A 20,208-nucleotide genomic window follows, 5' to 3' on the forward strand; every position below is an offset into this window, starting at 1 on the left:
GGTGTGAGGAATGGGTCCCCCAGGCCTCATCCAGGTAATTTATTGGTCTGTTATGTATAAATCACACAGGCAGCCCCTTCCCCACCTCCCGGCAACCTGAAGACAAGCCGCTGAGTCCCTGAGGCCTTGCGCTGACTGACATCTGAGGTTGCCCCCTCCTGGAGAGGAAAGGGGCGGGGGGGGGGAGAGAACATTGCCACAAGGTGTGGGGCAAAGACCCCCACTCTCTCACACACACACTCCTAACAAGCACAAAGTAAGGTTTGTGAAATCAGCTAGGCAGGAAAACATCCAGGGTCTGCTTTCCTCTGCAGCCTGATCTGCAATAATCAACAGGTGGTGTTTTGCAGGAACATAAGAATGGAAAAGCCTGCAGGATCAGGCCTGGGCAGGGGCCCCAACTAGTCCAGCATCCTGTTCTCACAGGAGCCAACCTGATGCCCCACTGGGAAGTCCCCCAAGCAGCCCCTGAGCACAACACCACCCATCTAATTGTTGTTCCCCATCATCAGGTATTCAGAGGTAGACTGCTCCTGGCCATGGAGGTTCTGCTATCACAGTAGACATCCATATGGATAGCCCTGCTGGATCAAGCCAATGACCCCTCTAGGCCAACATCCTGTTCTCAGTTGGGAAACCTTTCTGAGATCTGAGGTCAAGGTGTGCTGCTTTAACCTTTTCCAGCTGAGGGCCACATTCTCCTCTGTGGCAGCAGCTGGGGGCCGCATGCCAGTGGTGGGTGGGGCCAGAGGCAAAAGTGGGTAGGGCAACACATGCAAATTTTGCCTTCCCAGGATAGGTTGCTTTCTACACACACACACCCCTCTCGCCACCCTGGGGAGATTTCCAAGGGCCAGATAAGGGAGGTCTGGAGGGCCACATCCCTCAGGTGGGTTGAATGGGCCCCCACTGGCCTGACCCAGCTGCAGCCAGGCTCTTCCAACGCTCTTATAAAGAATTATGAAAATTCACAGTGGAAGGTAAGGCTGTCAGTGGCTTGTAACTCCGATGGCTCTGTTCTCCCTGCCCTGGCGGAGGCAGTGAATGCATGCCAGTCCAACTGGGCCAGGGAGAGCTGGCACACTCAGGTCCTGCTTGCAGGCCTCCTTTCTTGCCCCAATTGGGCCACTGAGAGAACAGGAAGCTGGACTCAGGGGGCCTTCAGGATTGTAAAACAGAACCTCCAATCGGAGGCCTGCTGTGATAGCAGAACCTCCACGCCCAGAGGCAGTCTACCTCTGTGTACCAAGCAATGGGGAACAAACAGGGGAGAGTTGCTCAGGTCCCTTTGGGGCGTCTGGCTGGCCACAGTGAGGACAGGCCGCTGGACTCGATGGGCCCCCTTTGCGAAGGCCATTAACCAACAGAACCTCCAGGCACAGGGGCAGCCTACCTCCAAACTGCAAGCTGGGAGAGCGCTGTTGCCTCCATGTCTGGCTTGTGGGTTTCCGGTTTGGGGCATCTGGTTGGATGCAGGATACAAGACTAGATGGGCCACTTTTTGCCCGATTCCATCCCAGAACCCCCAGGCTCTGCTGATGTTCTTATGAAACCTCCAAAGGCACTTTCTCTCGGGGGCATTTAGCAAGGACAGGAGGCTGGACTAGACGGCCTGATCCTGCTTCTTCAGGGCTCTCCGGGTGACTCTCCACGCCGTGCCCAAGCGGGAACCGGGGAGGAAGGGCGAGAAACTGGCTTCGTAGCCCCTTGTTGGCTGCGCGCGGGCAGCGCGAGGCGCATTTCGGGGTGGCGCGTGCGCGCCCGCGCACGGAGAGGGCGCTTTTCCCCTCAACGAGTTCCGCACATTGGAGCGAGGCTCTGGTGAACTCATTGGCGAAGCGGGGGGGGGGTCTGGGTGCTCCCTCCCTTCCCCGCCATTAATCACCGCGCGAGGAGGCGACGCAGGCAGGCCAGATGCGGGGAGCCAGCGCCTCTCTCCCTCCTCCTCCAGCAGCAGCAGCTGCGGCTTTGGCGCATGCTCAGCGGTGGGCCCAGGACCGGCCTGACTTGGACAGGATACAAGCCCCCATTTCCGAGCCTCCCCCCCAAAAAAGCCCCCCACACCTGGCTTCGATTAGCAGCGCCTTGGCTGCCCGCTCCAAACCACTCGCAGCGCGACGCCAGGCTGGAGGCGCAGGGAACTGTTAATCCTCCTCCTGGCTCCCCCGTGCCAGGCCAGAGGACCCGGGCGAAGGAAGCCCTTCCTGGGGAGATGGGGGGCCAAGGCCCAGCTACCCTGCCCTGGTTTCTCTCTCTCCCTGGCAACATCCCCACACGGGCTTCGGAGGGTGGGGTGTGGTAAAAAGCCTTCCTATCCCTCCTCTTCGAGAATCCAGAGAGCCCTCGCCCCCACTCCCAGCCTCTTCATCTGAGGGGTCCCTCCTCTCAGCCCATTCGCACCTTCAGGCCTCATCCTGCTCTCCTCCCTCCCCATAATTGTGACTTAATCCTTTTGCAACTGGCTCTGGATTTGAGGAAAGTGGGGGAACCGTAAAGTCTCCTTTGGGTCTGGGAGGGAGGGAGGAAGGAAGGGGGGACGGGACGTTCCCTGCCGTAATGCCAGACCCCTCCAGTTTCTCCAGGGAGAGAGAGGCCCATCTCACTGGGCAAAGGAGACTGACAAAGGAGAACTGGAGCAGGAGAGCGAGGCTCTGGCCAAGGTCTGGCAGATGGGCGGCTTATGATGGGTGGGAAACAGCCAGGAGGGACAAGGGCTGCGAGGAAGCGGGTGGTGGAGAGAAGGGGTGCCCCCTTGTGTGCACACAAAATCATAGACCTGTAGAGCTTGAAGGGTCCCCCAATGGTCATCTAGCCCAACCCCTGCAATACAGGAAATGCAGCTAATGGATCCCTGACAGGTGGCCACCCAACTTCTGTTTAAAAACCTCCAATGAAGCAAAGAATCCTAGAATTGTGAGGTTGGAAAGGATCCCAGAAAGGCTGATAAGGACAAAATATTGGGGTACGGTACTTAAACCGTTTCCCAACTTTGCCAGGGTCTAGAGACCTGCGGGTTCAGAACTGACCAGATTCAAGCAAGAGACCTCAGGCAGGCAAATCAAAGCAAAACAGCAGCTAGGAAGCCTTTTGTTGCAATAAGGTTCCCAAGCAAAAACAGGGAAGAAAAAGCCCAGAACAAAGGGCATATGGGCTGTTAAGAGTTGTGGGATATAATATCACGGAAACAGTCAAATACAACATTTCCTTTTTGCCCAGAGTGTACACACAGGGGAATGTTGCTCCAGCCAGGAGGACTTCCTGTCACACCTGGAGCATCCTCCCCCTGTGTGTGACCAGGTAGATGGGCGTGATGCTGGCAGACCCTACAAAAGGGCCAGTCACGCAGCCATTGTTCTCTCTTGATCCTTTCTCTCCATTTTTCCTTTTGCTGTCTGCTGGCTCTCAGCCAGCAGCACATGGGCTCATCCCTCGCAGAGGATGAACCCACACTTTTCTTTGTAACTGTAACTACAAGCTAAAGCAGGGGTCGGCAACCTAAGGCCCGGGGGCCAGATCCGGCCCAATCGCCTTCTAAATCCAGCCCCTGGACGGTCTGGGAATCAGCGTGTTTTTACATGAGTAGAAAGTGTCCTTTTATTTAAAATGCATCTCTGGGTTATTTGTGGGGCATAGGAATTCGTTCATTCCCCACCCCCAAATATAGTCCAGCCCCCCACATGGTCTGAGGGACGGTGGACCAGCCCACGGCTGAAAAAGGTTGCTGACCCCTGAGCTAAAGCCTGCCTTCATACTGTGAACTGAATGCAAGTAAACCTTATCATTACTTTTAAAAGAAGACTGTTGTGTCATTATTGTTTTTAAGAGGGAACTAAAGGGGATTTACCAGGAACAATCCAATCTGGACAAGCCAGACTGGATTGCTTAAAGCAAACGATTCTCATAAATCCATCCACTAGCTTCCTGCAATGTGCAAGGGAATGTGCTCTGCTACTAGCTCACTAGCGTGAGTGAGGAAGGATAATATTTAATCAATATATCCTCCCCTACTATCCTCGAAAAATTCCCACAAGAGTTCCCACATTTCCCCATGATACATTTAACACAGCAGCATCAAAACATCGTCGGTATGTCACGGAAAAAGCTGTGGCGCCAGGCAGAAACCTTGAGATCCAGACATGCCCCTGTCCATCATGCGTGGTTCAAGTGCACACTTCACGCGAGTTAATGAAAATATCTGCATATCCAAGGTGTGCGTGGGCGTCCCAGTTCCATTCGTTCCATGAGTCAGGTCCCCTCCCCTCCATTCCTGGACCACAATTTTTATTACCCTTTGGAACTAAATGAAACCATCTATTGGGCTATTTCTTTGGTGAATTTCTCTGTTTGGGGACGGGGTCTCCTTGCCCAGGGCAGGTTGTCCAATGGAGGGGAATGTATTGAAATCAGTGGTGGTGTTTGCATGTGACGCCGTGCGGCGGAACGAGCGCCTCTGCTCTGGAAATGGATGTTGTCAAATTCACACGAGCTCAGGAGGCCAACGCTTCTGATGTGTTGGCTGGGTAACCTCCCCCCCCCCAATTCCCCTCCTCCGTAATAAAACCATCCTACCCATTCCCAAAGGGCCATCCTCTGTGGGTGCAGCAGAGATCCTGCTGGCGCCCCCGATAAGGAAAAGGCCTCTTCGCCAGCCCTCTGGAGGGCTGAGTGTGCCCGGCCAGCCTTGGTGCTGCTGGCGTGATAATTGCCGCGTGTTTGCGTCACGCCCGCGCTGGCCCTGCAGTACCTTCCTGTGGCCACCGGGTGGCAGCACCTGCCCCTGCTAGCGCGCCCGTTGCCGGAGCAGCAGCGACGCTTGCTGACGCTGCTCAGCGAGTGACGAAGGTAGCAGCCGGGGCGAGGTGGGGGGTGTTCAGGATCTGGGGGGTTGGCATGGCTTGGCTTGGCTTTGCCTTGCCCGGTGGGTCGGGAAGGACGTGCCCCGAATGCCACGGAGCCCAACAAACACTGGCCTCCTTCACCTCGGGGGCAGGCAGCGGGCAGCTCCCAGCCTCGTTGCAAAGACAGAAGCAGGCGCTCTTCTGCCTTTGCCAGCTGCATGACAGGCAGATATCCAACAGGGGACGCTGTGCTGATCGCAGCAAGCTACACCTGTTGGTTTCCCGCCTACTGTGTAACCAAAACCTTGGCTAGGACACATGGGCGGCTTCCTGTTCCTGACCTCCTAATCTTGCATCACCAATGTGTGTTTAATTATAAGCAGCCGGTATGGACTGCTAGGACCAGAACTGGGTTGTTGCGAGGATAACTGTGTCCTCCGCCCCAAGTCCTTGAGGGATAGGGGGAATATAAATGATACCAACCGATCATTCAGTCAAGCCCTTCACAGCTCAGGACCTGCTCAAAGCAATTCTGTTCAGGCAGAGCTTCTCCAGACATGACCTGTTGAGAGGTGTTTTAGGCATGGATGTTTTAGTTGAGACTTCTGTATCGCAGGGGGTTGGTCTAGATGACTCTCAGGATTCCTTCCAACTCTACAGTCCCGTGATTCTGTTAATCTGGTTTTTACCTAGTCATTATTTTAACTGTTTTTTGAAGGTTTCAAATAGTTGTTCTTAAACGCTTTTTAACTGATAGCTTTTGTGAAGTGCTTTGAAGGTTGTTTTTACAGTCAAGCGGCATATAATACATTTTATGAAACAAATCAGATCTATAACCCCTCTTTCCAAAAATGTAAGTGCTAAACTCATCATAACAAAACATGGCAAGCAATAAATAAAATGCACCAGAAAATTTAAAAATCCAACCTGGGCTTTCAGATCCCAGCAGCGCATAAGTTTGCTTGAAGCGACCAAATCTTCAGTGGGCCATTTTTTCCTCACAACCACCCCGCAAGGTAGGTTAAGCTGAGAGACTATGACTGGTCCAAGGTCACCCAGCGAGAGCGTCATGTCTGAGTGGGGATTTGAACCTTGGTCCGACACCCTAACCACTGCACCATGCTGTCTCCCTTTCCATGACATTGCCCATTGCACTTCCCATCTCACACTTTTTAAAGTAAGATGGTGAGCTATTTTATATATATATATATGGAATGTTCAGGGAGGCAGGAGAGGATATATTGTTTATTAATATCCTTCCTAACGTGCGTTAGCAAGTTCCTTTACTTAGCAGAGTTTACATTCCCCTTTTGCATGCACAGCAGATAGCTGGTTGCAGGCTTGTGTAAGCCTCTCACTGTTTTATACAATTCAATATTGAATTGTATATTCCTGGTAAGTTCCCTTTTATCCCTCTTAAAAGAATAAAGACATGACAATCTTAAAGTCAATAAAAGTTGTTTATTCACATCAGTTCACAATTGGATCCCTGATGGCAGATTTAGTTACAAATATATACATGTGCATCTACCCCATATGGGAGATTTGATCCCAATGCTTCTGCTAGCTGAGAAGCTAGCAGAGCATTTCTAGCTAAGAAGCTGGTCCAGCGACAGAGGAAGTGAAAAAAAGAGAGAGTGGCAGCATGCCTTGTCTTTCTGTTACCTGGACAGGTAAGGTCACTTGCCCACCTCTAGCGACATGCAAAGGAAGGATGCTCCAGCCAGGAGGAAACAGGAAGTTTTCGACTGGCTGGACCAAACATTCCCCGCATGTCTTCTCTAGACGCTGCTGGACTGCAACTCCCATCATCCTCTCTGGCTGCTGGGAGTTGGGGACCAACAACATCTCGTGAATGGCAACCGATGCCCCCCTCCCATGTTAATGACCCCCTGCTGGGCCCTGTATGATGTGCAGTCCAAACCTAGGAATCTTTGCCTTGCATGTGTTGTCGTACAGCGGTTTGCAAAGGGTTAAAGCAGACAGAGAAGGGAACTCCCAAATTCCTAAACTGTCTCCTTGTCCTTTGATCTCCGTGCTGACCTCTCCTTTAACGCTAGGCTGATACTCTCGGCTTGCAGCTCTCACTTCCTGCCTCCCCCTCCTTTCTCTTGGGGGGAGTTCTTGCCTTTTTGGCTCTATCCCTGCAGGGAGAACAAAGGCGGCAAACGTGGCTTCCTTGTATTGCCAAATCACCCAGAACTGGGAACTATTTTCCTATCCAAATACGCATTTCCTATAATAAATTTAACTTTCTTCTTCCAAGAACAGTTTACCCAGAAGGAAGCCCAGCTGAGCAAAAGGATGCTAACTCTGCAGGGACTGCGCTCAGGATCAGGGCCCCCCAGAATTTCCAGACGCGAGACCTTCAGGAGCTTCAATCTGCTTCATCGGAAGTAAAATGGACCTCGCAGAGCTGGTGACGAGGACCACCATAAAGAGCGAGAAAATGGGGTGGTGGTCTGAGCCTCCTCAAAGGGCGTGGGAAGGGCCTGAGAGAAGCTGCTTCTCCTGCGACGAGCAGCTGTTTGGTTTAGCCAATCCTCACCGACCCTCAAATGCTCCTCTGAAAGCCATGAGGACTAGAACCTTGGGGATTCCTTTAGAGCGGAAATGAGAAGGGGGTCCCCACTGTCTGGCACGGGGTGGGGGGAGGGGGTAGTCCTGGGCGCGAGGGATGCTGAGGTTTCTCTGTGATCCGCAAAATTGTTTGGTTCCTGTGATATTATCAAGGTGAAGATTCTGCATTTCCCTTTAGAGGTTGATGGCCCGGCTGAGTTTCTGCCTGTCAGGCAGCTATGAAAATAGGGATATGGCTCTCTGGATGTCATTGGACCCCTTCATCAGCCCCAGCAGTAAAAAAAGAAGAGAGAGAGAGATTTGGTTAATAATAAGATATAATAATACGAAGATGCGGTCCAGCAACATCTGGCTTTGCTTTCCATGATCTCTCTCTCTCTCTCTCTCTCTCTCTCTCACACACACACACACACGCACACACACACTTACTCTTTCTTTACACCCACCCGCACCCCGAGAGAAAGCGAGGAGTCCGGCTACTCCTACGTCCCTCACGAGTAGAGGAAGGAAAATGCGCTTTGCACATGCTCAGAGGACACCTCCCAACGCTCAGCTCTGGCAACAGTTGCGGTGGCAAAACGACTGTTTCAGTCCCGGGAGAGAGAGAGAGATGAACCTCTGAGGTGGGGGGAGTGGGGTTCAGAGGTGGTGGAGAGCTTGAAGGCGGATGGGAATACGGTACCTGTAAGGGGTTGAAGCGCCTGCAAACCTGGCGCAGAGTGTTGGGAGGGGGCGTCCTTGGGTGTGTGGGCTGCTGCGGGGGAGGAAGAGGTGACTAACCTGATCTCTGCGCCCACCCGCCCACCCAGCCACCCCACGCTTCCTTTCCCCACTCCCCACGCCTCGTGCATCCCTCTCTCCATTTCTCTCTCCATCCACCCGTTTCTTCCAGACTTTTCTCTTCCTAGCGCTGCAGCAGTTCCGGGGCATGGGCAGAGAGAGAGGGGTGAGCTGGATCCTTCACCTGGGAGCGAGTTTGGACTCGGAGCCCAAACCCCGACAAGGAGGGGTGGACCAGCTCAGCGGGGGGCCCTCCCCACCTTGGCCCGAGGCGAGGGACCCAGGCATCTTCCCTGCATCAGCAGCAGCCTTCATCCCTGGTTGCCATGGAGACCACAATGATGCTTTTCCAGGGCAGAATGTGAGGTCAGGGGAGGGGGGTGGGAGGAGGACGAGCAGCTTCCAACACAAACAAGATCGGGAGGGGGAGAAGGCAATTGGCGGGGGGGGGGCGCTCGGATATGGTTTCCAGGCAGTAAATACGCCGGGAATGGGGGGGTGGGGTGCTTCTTTTTGCGGATTGCAGTATAGGAATGAAGCTGGAATTGGGAAGGTGAACCCTTGTGGCGCTGGGGGACGAGGACAGGAATTTGTGATTTGTCCTTTTCGGTGTTATCTGTGGGGAGCGGAGGTCACAGCCCGCTGACAAAGCCCCCCCCCCGCCTCCATCCCATGCTCTGGGTTAACAGAGCTGGAGTAAAATAGCACTTTTAGCCCCCCTACGGACTAGCACCTTGGCACGACTTTAAGAGCCCAGGGCGCATTTTTAACGCTTCCCTTGGAGCTGGGTGTGGGGAGAAGAAAGCGCCAGTTTTTCTCAGGAGGGGGCTGGCTTGTGATGACCCCTCCCACAGTCAGCCAGCCAGCCGGCGATGGCCCTCGGGTGGCGCTGACAGTTCCTTGTCCTGCTGCGCATCCACCTTCTCCCACGCTGACTTATCCCCACGGTGTGTGCTCTCCGATTTAAGGATTATGGGGGGTGGGGGGGACGCGGGTGCTCCACCTCGGCCCCTTTCTTCCTGCTGCCGCTTTGCCCGGGGCTGTGGGTGGGCGCCCCACCCTGGGTGGGGAAGGAGAGGATGTTGTGTCTGGAGAGAGAAAAGATTCCTGGAATATCTGCCGCCACCCTCCAAAGTCCCCTTTCAGAACCGCTGTGCGTGTTTCATGCAGAGTAGAAAGGGGGGGGGAGGAGAATGAGGCATAATGAGAAGCTAGCAACGTAACGCACCCCCCACGGCATCTTAATCTACTTCTAAGTACTCTGGCGCCCCCCTCCCTCAAAAGAGCCCCTTCCTTAGGATCAGGCTGGGTGTGTGGCGGGGGGTGTCATCTAGATATCAGTAACCCCTTTTACTCTGTCCTCAGAATCCTGTCCCAGCCTGTCATTGCCTAAGCGAAGTCAAACCCCAAAAGGAGAGAGTCCTCTTCGACCGTGTAGACACAAACACACGCGCGCACTCGGGTTTATTCCGCATCCGCCGCTGGTTTGGGCACACGGCTTTAACCACGACTCGCATCTATCCCGTCCCTCCCCTGCCGGCTCTTCCGAAACGTTGCATTTCGATGCCTTCCCCCGCACCCTGCATGCAAACTGGCTTCGATCCAGATTGAGAAAAGCAGCCGCCTGGCTGCATTTGGAGCCAAGCCGGTAACAGTGCCATACAAACCATTCCGCTGAACCGGTTTCTTCTGGCGGGGGGTTTTCAGTGGGTGGGTTGATGCAGCTTTTGCCAGAGGCAGGAAGCGCTCACCTTGTTGAGTTGGCACGTGTAACTTGGAGAAAAGAGAACAGATTAATCCCAGATTAAAGCCCGAGTTTCTGTTTTGCTGGGCGCCCGTTGGCAACTGTATTTACCCAAGGGTCATGCTGTGGCTGAATGTAGGAGGTGATGAGGGGAGGCCTGTTCGATTTTATTAACAGAACTCCCACTACACACACACACACACACACACACACACACACACACACACGTGAGAACAAGAGCCTGGCTGCTGGGTCAGGACAAAGGGGCCCATCCAGTCCAGCATCCCCTTCTCTCAGGGGCTGAGCAGTTGCCTGTGTCAGGATTTGAGTTGGAAGGGGTCCCCCAGAGGTCATCTAGTCCAACCCCCTGCAATGCAGGAATCACAGTAAAAGCATCCCTGAGGAATGGCCATGCAATCTCTGCTCCGGTGAAGCAGTGGAGTCTGCCACCTTCTGAGGAAGCCCAACGTCCTGTAGGAAACCCGCAAGCAGGACCTGAGTGCAGAAGACGCCAGGAGGGCCTCTGCCAGTCAGTGTGTGCAGAACTGAGCTAGATGTAACTTTCTAAGTTCCTGTTTAAATAACCCCCTTATTCAAAGCCATGAGGACTGGAATTCTAGCACCTGCTTTGCACACAGAAGGTTCCAGGTTCACCCCCTGACAGCATCTCTAAGCAGGACTAGGAGTGTCCAAGACCACCTAGTAGGGACCTGAGCCTGGCTCTCCCAGGTCCTGGTCCCGCACCTTAACCTCCAGCCCACATGACAACTCCCATCACACAATGCATGTCCCGCAGACTCCTTCCATTCCAGAAGCCCCAGGGCAGGTTTCCCCCCCCCCCCTTAGGCTCACTAAGAAATAATAGCGGGAACATCAGAACAGAGCCTTGCAGCACCTGGATCAGGACCTGGGGGGGGGGCTCTAGCCCAGCACCCTCTTCTCACAGTGGCCAACTGCCCCTAAGAAACTAGGAATCTCGATAGACTGCCTCTGAAACTGGAGGTTCCATAGGAATGTCAGAAGAGCCTACTGGTTTAGGCCAAAGGGGGCCCATCTAGTCCAGTCTCCTCATAGTGGCCAAACATTGCATATAACCTAGGAATTTAGATAGACTGCTTCTGGACCTGGAGGTTCCACAAGAAATTGCAGGAGAGGGCAAACATCTCACAGGGTGTGGGGAGAGACCACCCAGAAATCCTCATGTTCTCACATTTTATTTCCATGTGGGCTCTTTCAGAATTTTGCAGAAATGAAATAAATTACATGCAGCTTCCAGGTCAGCCTGAACTTGCTGTCTGACAATTCCTGCTTTGCAGGGAGTCGGACTAGATAACCCTTCTGGGTCCCTTCCAACAATAAAATTCTGTGATTCTATGGATTTCTAGCTCTTCGTCGAAAGGCCTATATGACGGTTCTGCTTTATGAGCTTGCTTTTGTGGGAGGTCAGAAACTCCTGGGCACAGATCCAGTTTGGGGAGCTGCCATCTGATTCAATATTGGTTGCACTGACTGGCAGCAGCTCCTCAGGATTTTAGAGTTTCTTAGTCTCACCTGGAGATGCTGGCAGGGTTTGAACCTTGTACCTTCTGCATGCGGGCAGGTGCTCTACCACTCAGCTATGCCCCCCACCACTGACACAGCCTCGTTTTGTGGCCTTGGGTCCATTGCTCATTCTCGGCCTCCACTTCCCCATCTTTAAAATGGGAAGCATTCCCTCCCGCAAAAGAACTCTTTGCGAAGAGGCAGGCTCAGATATTGCCAAGCCAAAAGCGTGAGACATGCCTGGGTGCAGATTCCAGTGTTCCTCTCTGCCTCTCTCAATAGGCGGCTGGGGGGGGCACCTCCCTGCTGCCTATCACTGTCTTCTCCCGCCTCTGAGCCTTGCATTTATCTGAGAGATAATGGGCTCTGCCTCCCACATAATGCGTCTTACAGAACCACTTCAGAGGCCGACAGGAAAGGAAGAGCTGAGGAGAGGAGAAGGGGAGGCGGGGGTAGACAAGAGGAGAGAAGGTCCATATATAACAGGGGGTGGTGAGTTCATGCCTCCCCACTCCAGATGCTGTTGTTGTTGGACTCCGACTCCCATCAGTCAGTGCCAGCCGGCATGGCCAATAGCCAGGGATGATGGGCGTTGTAGTCTTAGGATGGGGAACATCCAGATCCTGTTGGACTCCAACTCCCAACAGCTGGCCAGGGGGATGATGGGGCTCCAGAAACATCTGGCAGGCCAGAGATGCTCTCCATCCATGTCATCATCCAGCAACATCTAGGGGAGCAGATGTTCCCCAGCCCTGAGCATGGCCCTCTGTTTGGTTTATACCAAGCGGCTTCCATGTTTGCAAATGCCTTGCAGCTGGCAATTCCTCAGAGGCTCCGTCAGGGTTGAATGGGAGGAGAAGAGGTTTGGGGGTTAAAGCATCTTACCAGCCATGTTTCCTGCCCCCAAACACCCCGCTTCTTAAGTGAGAGCTGGTCATGTTTTCCTCGTGGCGCAGAATCTGCACTCGGCACATTCTCAGAGGCATGCTTGCCATGCAGAGGTACATGGCAGAGCACGAGACTCTTAATCTCAGGACTGGGGTTGGAGCCCCGTGTTGGGCCAAAGATTCCTGCGTTTCAGGGGGCTGGACTAGATGGCCCTCATGGTCCCACTCTACAATCCTATGAATTTATGATGGGCAGGAGAAGGACCCGTGCTTTCTGGGTCAGATTAAAGGCCTGTCTCTCTGGGAACCTTCCACTTCTGGAAGAGATGAACTGGGTTGTTGGGAGAGACAGGGGTAGGGCCTTGGACTGTGTGAGGATAGGGACGTTTAAGTCCCTTTCTCAGCATAGTAAAACTGAGTCTCACTCAGGGAGGGTGTCTAGCAGTGGCAGGGTGGGTGGACTATGTCTGTAATAAAATATAAACCCTTACCATGTTTTGCTGTTGCTTTCAGGCTCCGTTACCCCTCCAGGCCTTTGAAGGAAAGATGGGCAGAGGGTCTTCAGAAGAGCCTTTCTTGTCCACCATCCTGTTCTCGCAGTGGCCAACCAGAGGCCTTTAATGGGAAACTTGCAAGTAGAGAACCAAGCCCACCAACCCTCTCTCCACCTGTGGCTTCCAGAAATGGGCATTCAGCAGCATTTCTGCCTCTGACCATCACTGCCTCCTGAGGGAGGGAGTTCCAGAGTTTAACTCTGCTCTGCGTAAAAAAAAAAAAAAGTGCTTCCGGAACCTTCCAGCATGCTGTGTTTCAAATAAATACGTAAGTGAATGAACGCAGTACAAGGATTCCTACTCAGCAGTGTAAATGCATTGTTCTCAAGGAGTTTCTGAACTCATCGCCTGGTGGCCGGATAGTGACATTGCAGGCACCCAGGCTGAGAACCCATAAACCAGGTAGCATCGTCACCCAAAACACCTTCTCTCCAGGTACCCCTCTCTCTGCCTCTCACACACCCATGGCAACGGGGGCAGCCGCACAGCACTTCCACAAGACCTGGGTTGAGCTGGGAGCGGCAGATCTCCATTCTGGTACACTGACCCCAAGCTGTATGGGGGCTTAAAAGCACCAACATCTAGCCCTTCACAGCCTAGGACCCTCGTACCTACAGGACCACCTCTCCCAGTATGCCCCACGGAGAACCTTAAGGTCCATAACTAGCAACACCCTAGAGGTCCCTAAGGAAGTCAGATTAGCCTCAACCAGAGCCAGGGCCTTTTCAACACTGGCTCCGGCCTGGTGGAACGCTCTGCCTCATGAGACCAGGGTCCTGCGGGATCTGACTTCTTTCCTCAGGGCCTGTACGACAGAGTTGTTCCACCTGGCCTTTGGCTTAGAATCAACTTGATCCATTTCCCCTCTTTCCCTTTTCCTTCCTCCTTCTGTGATGGATCTCCTATTTGAGGACTTCCCTGGCTTTTTTCTGGCCCATGTAGGACCAGTCTGGATAGTTGGCCTTGGTGAAGATTTGACGTTTTCATCCCCAAAAAGTTTTTGATTTGAGTTTCTACTGAAATGAGACTGTATTTTAATGTTGTACTTTAATCTTGTTTTTAAGTTGTATTTTAATCAATTGTTTTTATACCTGCTGTTAGCCGCCCTGAACCCAGTCTTGGCTGGGGAGGGCGGGGTATAAATAAAATTTATTATTATTGCCATGGGTAAGAACCCAGTGCAGTTTTTTGAGCACAGCCTCCCACCTTCCTACTCATTCCATTCCCAGCTGGAAGTCCAGCAGCTGTATTTTGAGCTCGTGACAGTTTCCCGGCAGTCTTCAAGGGCAGCCCCACATGACATGCATTGCAGTAGCCTGGATGACTGTGGTCAGGCTATCCCTGTCCCAAAAGGGCTGCAACAGCTGCACTGGCCTCATCTTGATTGATTGAGTGATTGATTGATTGATTGATTGCATTTATATCCCACATTTCCACCCCTGACGGGAGCTCAAAATGGTGTACATGGTTCTCCCCATTTAATCCCACAGCAACCCTGCAAGGTTGGTTTGGCTGAGAAGCAGTGCCTGTTTCCCCAAGGTCACACCCAGGGGATTTGAACTCTGGTCTCTCCCAGGTACTATTGTGACATTCTAACCACTACACCACGCTGTCCTATCTGACAAATGCTCCTGGGTGCCACAGAGGCTGCTCTTGTCTCCAGTGGTGAAGGATGGGGGTCGCAGGACCTGTGGCTGCCTCCAGATCCTCTTGAACTCCCGCAACATCTGGAGACCAGATTTTTTTTTTGTTGTTTTATTAAATTTCTATACCGCTCTTCATCTGAGGTGGCTTACAATATAAAAACACAAAAACACATACAATAGCAACAAACAGAAACAATACCCACCCGTTTAAAAGTTCATAGGCAGTTTAATCAGCCAAAGAGGGATCAGCATTCCACAAAGGGGGAGCCACCACAGAAAAGGCCCCGTTCTTGTGTGGCCACCCTCTGGACCTCTTGTGGCAGAGGCACATGGAGAAGGGTCTCAGAAGATGATCTCATGGTCCAGGTCGTTTCATATGGAAGAGAGGAGGTCCTTGAGGTATTGCCGTCCTGAACCCTTTAAGGCTTTATAGGTCAAAACCCGGACTTTGAATGGGGGCCAGTAACTGACCAGCAGCCAGTGCAGCCAGGCCAGCAATGGCGTTATACGCTCAAACCGTTTCGCCCTGGTGGGCAACCTGGCTGCCAAATTCTGCACCAGCTAAAGTTTCCGAACTGACATCAGAGGCGGTACTACGTTTTCCACCTCTGATGTAGGGGTGCCTCCAGATGGCGGATCTGATCCTTTAGGTGTGGGAGTGCAGGAAATGCTGATGGCTCAGCCGCAAGCACTGGACAGGCCCTCCGCAAGGTCTCATGCGCAAGTAGGAGAGGGTGGAATCCTGCAGAAGTCCATAGCAACAGGTCCTTGGGGCTGAGCAGCAGCAGCAAGACCAGGCCCAGCACCACTTTCTGGAACCCCCGGCAGGTAGGAGCAGAGCCACACCCAAACAGGACCCCTCCAGCTCCCATCTCGGAGGAGCTATCCAGAACCTGCAGGAGGGCTAGGAGTCTTGATCACCCACCCGGATGGACTAAAATCAGCCTTGGCCAACAGACTGGCTTCCAGAGGTTTTGAACCACAGCTCCCATGAGCCCCAGACATCATATAGAGAAAGCTTACCTAGATGATCCATTGCATCACATCCATGGACTGTATCTCAGTGGAAGGCCAGTTGCATTGCATGCAGAAGGTCCTGGTTCAATCCCCAGTGGCATCTGCAGGTGGGGTTAGAACCCTGGAGAGTTGCTGCCAGTCCGTGCAGGCAGTGAGTGAGAAGGACCAATGGGCTGACTTGGTATAGGGTTGCTTATAATAATAATAATAATAATTTTATTAGTTATACCCCGCCCATCTGGTTGGGTTGCTGCAGCCGGCTTCCTGGAGTCTCCGTGCGCCCAGTGCTGTTTAGCTGTGTGATCCTGAGTGGAAAAAATTGGGGGAGGCTGGAATCATAGATTGGTAGAGTCGGAAGGGCCCACAAGAGCCATCTAGTCTAACCTCCTGCAGCTCAGGAATCTTTTGCCCGAAATGTCTGTGCCCTTCGTGTGGCAGGGCATTTCTTCTCCTGCCCCACCCGTGCCCCCATGCCCCTTTCCACGGCTCAAGGGCCAGCCAGATGCCACCAAGGGAAACCCAGGAGCAAGACTCAAGCCCAAGAGTCCCCTCCCCTCCTGTGGGGCTCAGCCACTGGGATTCAGAAGCACTGCTGCCTCAGACCAGGCATTCCCAACCTTCGGCCCTCCAGATGTTTTGGACTACAATTCCCATCACCCCTGACCATTGGTCCTGTTAGCTAGCGATCATGGGAGTTGTAGGCCAAAACATCTGGAGGGCCGCAGGTTGGGGGTGCCTGCCTTAGACCATGGAGGAGCAGAGCCAGCCTGGCTAGGAGGAGCCCTCCACAGCCCTCGCTTCCCCCATGAATTTGTTTTAAAGCCATCTCCTCCACATCCTGTGGGAGGGAGTTCCACAGCTTAACCATGCACTGCAAACCCCAATATCCCCCGGTAGGTCTGCAGAAATACTTCAGTCTGAAACGCTGGAGAGCTGCTGCCGATCAGTGCTGGCAGAGCTGAGCTAGATGGACCAGTAGTCAGACTGAGCACAACACAACTTTAGGTGTTGACGTATGGAGGGGCTGTAGTTTAGGGGTGCAGAACACCTGCTTCGCATGCAGAAGGGTCCACATTCAGCTCCCAGTGGCATCTCCAGGCAGGGTCAGGGGAGAGACCCCCCCCTGCCCGGAACCCTGAAGAGCTGCTGCTCTTGGCTGCGAGTCCTGGGAGACCTGCTCTCTGCCTTGCAGGCCTTTTCCTACCTCGGACTGACTCCAGCTGCAAAACTGAGAATGCTGAACAGACTCTTGGACTGGGGGGGTTGTTTAGGGGGTTTTGGGGGGGTGTTGTTGTTACTGATACTTTTTGGATCTTTATTTTCCATCTTCTTATGATTTATGTGGAAGTTGTTCAATTTGGCTACGTGCTTTCTGATGATTTATTCATTGTTCACAGACTACTTTTTTATGTTCGTAATTATGTGATTTTTATATGTTGCCGACCACCTTGAGCCTAGCTTTAACTCTGGAAAGGCGGCCTAAAAATAAAACGATCGATTGACTGATTGCTGCTAGTCTGTGTTGGCAATACTGAGCCGACTGATTGGACTCAGTATATGAGGCGGTTTGCAATAAACCAGCCCTTTATTTAGAGTCATGAAGATCAAAAACTTACCTTATTTTTAGGGGATGGGCTGCAGCTCATTGTCCCGGCACCTCCTTTCCCAGATCCAATCTCTGCTGAGCTGGCGGTAAGACCTCCGCTTTCTGGAGACCCCCGGGGAGAGACCGCCAGTCCGTGTTGACGATATGGAGTTAAATAGACCAGTTGGTGACTCAGCCTCAGCCAGCTTCCTGTGTTCCTAGATCTGAGTTAAGACTTCGTGAGTTTTTTGCCACTCGGGTGCATCTTGGCACATGCCAGGGGGGTGGGTGCCCCCCTGGAGGGTGTGTGTGCCAAGACCGGGGAATCTGGCAGTTTCAGAGGTCTATAAAGCTCTCGCTTTCTCTCCCCCCCCCCCGTCGTTTTGATGGGCATCAGGAGTGTCATGGAGCAAACTGATGCTAAGAAGACCCACTTAGAGTCGTCCCCCCCATAAATCCCCCCTCTCTGGCTGGCTAGTTTCTCTCCCCCGCCCCTCTTTCTCTCCCTTTCTCTCTCTCTCCCCCCCTCCCCGTGATATAAATAGCTGCCTCTGCCCGTTCCCTAAATTTCCCGCTGACGTCGTGCTCACGTCATTGTGTAGGTTGATTCTTTTCTATGAATGAGCCGCGAGGTCCCCGTTACTACGAGCCGGACTCTATAAAAAGCCCGACGGCTGCAGACACCGCTCCGGAGCCTGCACCGCCGACGGAGTCCGGCGTTTCTCCCCCCAAAGCCGGGAGAGGAAAAAGGGGGCTCCGGCGCGGAGGGATGGAGGGGAGAAGGGCCGGCGGGCGGATGGACGGGAAGGATGCCCCGTCGAGGCACAGGTAAGCGGAGAATGGGCTGCCCCCTACCCATCCAGCTCCGACCCTCTCTCCCCATTGCAAGACTGGCTCATCGCCGCTTTCAAGAGTGGGGTGCGTGTGTCAGGGGGTCCCCACTTATTCTCTCTCTGCTCCGAGACGTAGAATCGCCTCCAACAGAGACCCGTCCCAGGCGGTTTGTGGGGAGAGGTGCGCGGGGGTCCCACAGCGTGACTCGCCCGGAGTCGATTGGTTCCCGTGCCAAACACGTGGCGCTTGTCCGGGCAGCGACTGCCTACCTCCCACCCCCATCAAAGGAGAGGAAGTAGGTCTTGAATCGGGACCGACTTTCCCCACCAGGGATGTGGCGGGGGCGTCTCTTTTCAGTGGGGGGGCGCACAGAGGGAACAGAGACCCCCCCTCCTACGTGAATGGGACCAGAGATGCATTGGCCATTATAATAAGCGGGCGGGGGGGGGGGACACGGCAGAGTTTCGGGCGTTGCCCCCCCCACCTTGTGCCTTGCCAACTTCCCCTCTCCCGCAAAAAGCCCACCTAAGGGGAAGCTGCTGGCATTGAGGGGGGGCGGATGAGGAGCGCCTGGATGCAGGGCGTGCAGAGGGGGCTGGCTCATCCCTAGCGCCCCCCCTGCACGCAATTGAGCTTGGAGCTGGTTAGATGATGCCTCTGACTCCCCCCCCCCAATTTCTTCCTCCTGCGGATCCGCCACCTGTTGCATTGCGTCTGCTTGGCGCTCGCTCGTCTCTTTTTCCTGCGGGGGGCGGGGGAGACGTTGCTGCAGCTCTCTCTCCCCCCTGCCGCTCCCCCTCCCTCTCTTTCCCGCCCCCACCAGCCTACCTGCCGCTCCATTCACCTTGAGCCGGAACAAGAACTGGCTGGAAGGGGCTGCTGCGCCGCCGGAAGCGATGGGCGGGGGGGAGCGCCAGCCAGCCAGCCGCTTCTCTACCCCCCCCCCCCGTGTCCGCTTGGCTAAAGGGGGAGGGCTGGCTTGGCGCAGGGCGGCAGCGACTTGCCTTTCTCCCGCCCCCCCCCCAACTCCCTAGGCATAAGCATCCGTCAGACCAGACCCCCACCTCCCCAAAAATCTCTCTTTTCGCCCTCCCTCCCTTTCCACTCCGAGATGCCCAACGAGAAAGCAGGAAGCGAGAATCTCCTGAACGGGGGGCTGTTGATGGGGTGGGTGTTGAATATAAGAGGAAGATCTGGGGGTGGAAGAAGGAGAGGGACCTCTCTCTTCCTTTGATACCCCCCCCGGCTCTTCTCCCCCCCCCCACCCGGAAGCGAAGAGTTCGAGACACCTGCCTTCTCTAACGCCCTGCGCTTTTGTGCGGTTTAGTTATTCATTTTTAAGAATGAGCAACAGATTCATTCATGGCTCGGCTCTGCCCCCGCAGTCGGAGGCAGCGATGCTTCTGAATCCCAGTTGCTGGAAATCGCAGGAGGGGAGAGTTCGAGCTCTTGTGCTTGAATCCTGCTTGCGAGCATCCCATAATGGGCATCTGTTCAGCCACTGGATGCTGGACTAGATGGGCCCCCTTTGACCTGATCCAGCAGGGCTCTTCTTACAAAGGTCTATCGTGATAGAACCTCCACGCCCTGGGACAGTCTATCTCTGAATACCAGAGGATGGGGAACAACAGCTGGGGGTCTGTTTCCCATAATGGGCATCTTGTCCGCCGCTGTGGGAACAGGGTGCTGGACTAGGTGGGCCGTTGGCCTGATCCAGCAGGCTCTTCTGTTCCATTTATTTCCACTGTCCCTTGAACACACACCCCTGTTTCCCTGGTTCAGCCTTTCCCAACCTGGTGCCCTCTTGGATGGACAGCTCTCACCCTCAACAGAATCATGGCCATCCAGGCTGTGTTCGAACGGGCATCCTGGATCCATAGGAATGAGAGAGGGAAGGAATGAGGGTGTGTGTGAGTGTGAGTGTGTGTGTGTGTGTGTTGTTTTTATTTTATTTACTGATTGCATTTCATAGAATTATAGAGCTGGAAATGGACCCCAGGGGTCATCTAGTCCAACCCACTGCAATGCAGGAATTTATGTCCATCTTTTTCTGCATGGCGTACTTGTTTCTCCCCACCCTTGTTTAATCCCCACAACAGCCCTGTGAGGTAGGCTAGGCTGAGAAGCAGTGACTGGCCCAAAGTCACTCAATCAGCTTCAGGGCCAAGTGGGGATTCAAGCCCTAATTTCTCCCCGGCTAA

At 53.8% G+C, this 20,208-nt stretch overlaps 3 long non-coding RNA genes across 4 annotated transcripts in view; 2 read left to right on the top strand and 1 right to left on the bottom strand.

Moving 5' to 3' along the window:
• Nucleotides 1-7,215, top strand: part of LOC310750228 — a 20,264-nt gene extending 13,049 nt beyond the window's left edge. Inside the window, exon 3 of the long non-coding RNA XR_014541996.1 lies at nucleotides 7,110-7,215. This is a non-coding gene — a long non-coding RNA (uncharacterized lncRNA). The remainder of the gene's footprint in view (nucleotides 1-7,109) is intronic.
• On the bottom strand, nucleotides 6,297-18,952 carry LOC310750222. Of its 2 annotated transcripts, XR_014541986.1 has the most exons (6): nucleotides 18,836-18,952; nucleotides 17,205-17,397; nucleotides 15,595-15,689; nucleotides 12,863-13,125; nucleotides 9,866-9,971; nucleotides 6,297-7,676 (listed from the first exon to the last, which is right to left on the bottom strand). It is a non-coding gene; the product is annotated as an uncharacterized lncRNA (long non-coding RNA). The 2 variants fall into 2 exon arrangements; XR_014541987.1 differs by lacking the exon at nucleotides 18,836-18,952 and having other exon boundaries at nucleotides 12,863-13,097; nucleotides 17,205-17,648.
• On the top strand, nucleotides 8,373-13,206 carry LOC310750225. The gene is made up of 2 exons (XR_014541991.1): nucleotides 8,373-9,145; nucleotides 12,885-13,206. It is a non-coding gene; the product is annotated as an uncharacterized lncRNA (long non-coding RNA).
• Nucleotides 18,953-20,208: the final 1,256 nt, after the last annotated feature.

Source organism: Podarcis filfolensis (genome assembly GCF_964270895.1).
Source record: "Podarcis filfolensis genome assembly, chromosome: 15".
Lineage (NCBI taxonomy): Eukaryota > Metazoa > Chordata > Lepidosauria > Squamata > Lacertidae > Podarcis > Podarcis filfolensis.